We start from the raw sequence: 4,861 nt of genomic DNA on the forward strand, positions 1-4,861 counted from the left end.
TATATACATTTTTTTGTCTAAGTCCCTGAAGTATAAATATAAATTTATATCTAATCTAACTTTTGAATTTCTCTCATCACAGTCCTTCCTTTAAATTTTTAAGTTATGTTAGGAATATGTGTATTAGTTTGATGATAAGTTCAACAAAACACTTAAGTAGAAATCTGCCAGAATCCCTTTTTATAGCTGAGTAGACTCTAACCAAGGTAGAATAGCCTTCATTCAGAATTCTGTAAAGAGGCCAAGTCTTTTTGGAAGCTGTCTGTAGCTCATCCAGGCAGAGTTCAATGTTTGTAAATTCCTTTATGTCACAAATGTGAACATAATCATCCTTTGAGGCTTGTGGCTTAGGCTTAGGCTTTTGAGTGAATTTGATTGAGGTTAGAGGAGGTGTTGATTTGATTTATCTTTTCTGTTTCTTTGATGGTGGAGAAGTGGTTAAAAAAGTGGGCAATTTGATGGTGTCCCAATTAATTGGTTCCTCCTTAGAAGTGATTGTTTCACCATGGATGTTTATGAAGGGGTCAGGCACAATGGGTTCAGGAAAAGAAGGTAGTGGTTTGGATTTTGATTGGGTTTCTTCAGTTTCATCTGCAATCTTCCTTTTTGCATTGGCCTTCTTTTTGTTCCCTTTCTGCCATTCCTTTCTTTCCTTACTTCTTTCTTCCATATCATCACTAAACATGTTCCCCATACCTACATTTTCACCCTTGTCTTTAATTTCTTTCTTTTCTTCAGCTTGACTTGACTTTAGCTATTTTTCAAGCTTTGCTTGTGCTTTTGCCAGCTGCAATAGTAGACTTGTCTGAGATTGTTGATTTTGAAGAATGGTGACCACAGAGTTTTCAATGACTTGAACTCTGTCTTCCAACTTGGCCAGCCTCTTGTTAGCATCAGATTCTCTCCTCAGTCTCAACAACAAATCTTGCATTGTACCATAAGGCATGACTGAATCCAACTTCTCAGAATTGTAGGATTTCAAGTCAGCAATATCCTTTTTGAGTTCATCCATACTCAAATTCTGTCTGATGTGCTGCAACTGTAGGAGATGCAGAGAGTCTAGATGAGCTTGAAGAATAGCCTTGGTACCAACATCTAAAGTTTCCTGAAGGGCCTTTTGAATAGCCATAACCTACTTGACCAAAGCTACACCAAACTGTCCTGGTGTAGATTTCTTTGTCCATGCCCATTCAGGTAAATTTGGAACAGAACTTGGGCCTTCATCTCCCCCTAAGTTCATGCTTCCATCCAAAGAAATAGAGTCATCATCATTAGAATTTACTTCAATTTCTTCAGATGGCTTACCAGCTTGAGAAGGCATCATATTAATAGCAGCTTTATCTCTTTGAAGAGATTCTGAAGTGTTCACTATGTTCAAAGTCTGCTCTGCCTCCACATTGCCCTGAGCAGCCAACAGTTGATAGGCTGAAACGGGATGAGTAAAAGTGTCAGCATCCAAGGAAATGTTATCAATTTCAGCTTTATAATGTTGCTGAAATTGTCTTCCCTTTTCAGCATCATCCACAATCATTGACTCACTAGCAATGGCTGGATCCACCCTTATAGCTTCTGTACCTGCTTTTCTCTCATTTTCTCTATATTCTTGCATCAGGGGCTCCCCCTGGCTCACACACACCCCACACCCTCACCCTCACCTACTAAGGTGGCACTCCTCTCACTCACTTTTGCCATACTGGAAGAAATAGCATGCATATTTTGACTCTCAACCTCTCCTTTTTGCTGGGTACAACCCAGCCTTTCACTCAAATTATCACTCCCTTCCCTCAATCCTAGAAGTGATTGTACAGTAACCATGTCTTCTATACTTGGAATTGATTCAGTTATATGTGTAGAGACCATCAATAGATAGGGAGTATCCGTTGAAGTAGAGACTGATGATATCAATGGATAACAGCTGTTAAGCTTATCCGTCGAAGAACAACTACTTGTCAACGGATGAACGATATCCGTTGAAGAAGGAAAAGATGTAGATATTGAAATTGACATAATTGTTGAATCTGTGTGGATTGATTTTAAGTGAGGTGACACAGATTCTTCAACTAGGTCTGAAAGAATTGGCTGATGATCCAACAAATCATCTAAAAGATGATGATCACCAGGATTTGAATGGGGCTCCTCCCTGAGTTTTAAAGAGGGATAATCAGGAACTGATGTGAATATCATATCCACATCCAGAGATGGTGATGGAGAATTTGGTGATTGATGTGTGTCTATTATGAGAGAATGGGGCTGTGACTCCACATTTGCTCGAGCCACATCAAGCTGAATTTCAGAAGGCAAAGATACAGGTGGATGTATCTGTGCAGTGTGTGCCCCCTGTGGCTTGGATGGATAGGGTACCACTCACCTCTCCCACCTTATCCTGGGGGGTTTTTTGATGTTCACTCCCTTCAGGGTTTATGGTAGTTGTTACAACTGTTGTCTTTTGAGAAACAACAGAGGTGGTTTTCTTTGACTTGTGTTTTGGAATTTTAGTTTTGGTGGCTTTGGTAGGAATCTGTTGGGACAAAGACACAGATTCCATTGCCACACTAGAAGGCAAAGAAACAATGGGGTTGGAAGAAGTAGGAGTTGCAGAAGTATTTACCTCACTTACCTGAGGTGCATTCATTATTGGTAAATATACCAATGGCACCTGGCTGTTGAGGTTAATTCTCAAAAGGTCTGCAAGGACCCTTTTCTCTTGTGCCCAGCATTTGAGTTTATTGCTCTCATTAGTTATGACCAAACCTTCAGCAACATGGTTAGCCAATAACATAAAGAATCTAGCGTAGTAGATGTTATGAGGTCTATTAGCTTTGTTACCTAACCTGGAACCTAATTCTAGCATGACATAGTTGCTAAAATTAAAATACCTATCAGAAACTAGCATATAGGGCATATTAACAAGAGATGAAGTTATGGCATCAAAATTGCTAAACTTCCCAGAGAAAACCTTGATAAAGGCATCTCCAAGAAAACTCCACTCTTTCCTAAGGCCCTTTCTTCTAATGCTTCATAAACTAGCAGAATCAAAAGAATAGCCTATGGAATCTAACATAGCAGATATATCATTATCAGTGTGTGGTGTCATGACATTATTCTCAGGTAGCTTAAAGCAAGACTGTATATCATCACAGTTAATACAGTAATCCTTACCTTTGAGAGAGAAAGCAATAGTCGTATCTGTTGAATTGAACTCTGCAGTTGTCCAAATCTCCTCAATTACCTCACAATAGATAGTTGGGGCTTCCAGCATTGCATAGCTTAATTTGAAGTTTTTGATGAAGTCCATCATCTTGTGATAATTAGAGTGGGCTTCATTCTTTTCCACCAAGGCTACGAAATTGTTCTTTTCATAAACAAATCCAGACTGAGACATAATCTTGACTACTGGTGTCATTGTTGTGAGTAGAGGTTGCAGAGAAAGATTGAGAGTTTTGGGAGAGAAAGAGAATAAAAATTGCAAGAAAGCGTAAAGTGAAAATAAGAATTCAAGGGGCTTTTATACTTTCTCGAATTAAAACATAAATAGAATGATTAAATAATAATTTTAAGTAAATTACAGCCGGTTGAGAATAAAGAAAACTATAGAAATTTTGAAAACTGCCTTTAATACAAATATATACAACTGTGTATATATGTATCAACGGTTAAGTAAAAGAATCAACGGCTGTGACTCACTTAAAGTAACTGATGTGACACTTCAACGGATGAGGTAAATAGTTATCCGTTGAAGATTAACACAGTTTTATCCGTTGAAGGATAAAATTACCGAAAATGTATTTGTCTTTCAACGGATAATGAACATCCATTGATAGAACAATTTTGGCTTTCAACGGATAGGGAATATCCATTGATAGAATAATCTTTACTTAAAGCCAACTTTGTTCTTGCAACAAATTCATTTCAGGCTTCAATACAGATTATAATGAGGACATGAATTTATGAATAATTAAGCATACCTAGCTCACTTACTAATCTTGTGAATATTGATTCATCAAGTGGCTTGGTAAATATGTCTGCAATATGCTTTTCACTTGGAACAAAATGAAGTTCCACTGTACCTTTCATCACATGTTCCCTTATGAAGTGGTACTTGATGTCAATGTGCTTTGTTCTTGAGTGCTGCACTGGATTTTCAGTAATGGCAATGGCACTTATGTTGTCATAGAATATAGGAATTTGTCAACAGATAGTCCATAGTCAAATAGTTGATTCCTCATCCACAGTATCTGTGCACAGCAACTACCAGCAGCAATGTACTCAGCTTCAGTTGTTGATTTAGAAACAGAATTTGCTTCTTGCTAAACCATGACACAAGCTTATTCCCTAGAAATTGACAGGTGCCAGTTGTGCTTTTCCTATCTATTTTGCAACCTGCATAATCTGCATCTGAGTAGCCAATTAGATCAAAACCAGACTCTCTAGGGTACCAAATTCCTAGATTTGGAGTCCCTTTGAGATATCTGAAAATTATTTTAATAGCCACTAAATGAGATTCTTTAGGGTCAGCTTGAAATCTAGCACAGAGACATGTAGAAAATATTATATCAGGTCTACTACCAGTTAAATATAAAAGTGAGCCAACCATGCCTCTATAACATGAAATGTCCACAGACTTTCAGCCTTGTTTAATTCAAGCTTGGTGGCAGTGGCCATGGGAGTTTTTGCAGATGAACAATCCATTAAGTCAAACTTCTTTAAAAGATCATAAATATATTTAGTTTGACTAATGAAAATTCCACCACTAACTTGTTTAACTTGTAAACCAAGAAAATAAGTTAGCTCTCCCATCATGCTCATTTCATATTTACTTTGCATTAACTTAGTAAACTTTTTACAAAGCTTATCATCTGTA

Source organism: Apium graveolens, chromosome 6 (genome assembly GCF_009905375.1).
Source record: "Apium graveolens cultivar Ventura chromosome 6, ASM990537v1, whole genome shotgun sequence".
Classification (NCBI taxonomy): domain Eukaryota; kingdom Viridiplantae; phylum Streptophyta; class Magnoliopsida; order Apiales; family Apiaceae; genus Apium; species Apium graveolens.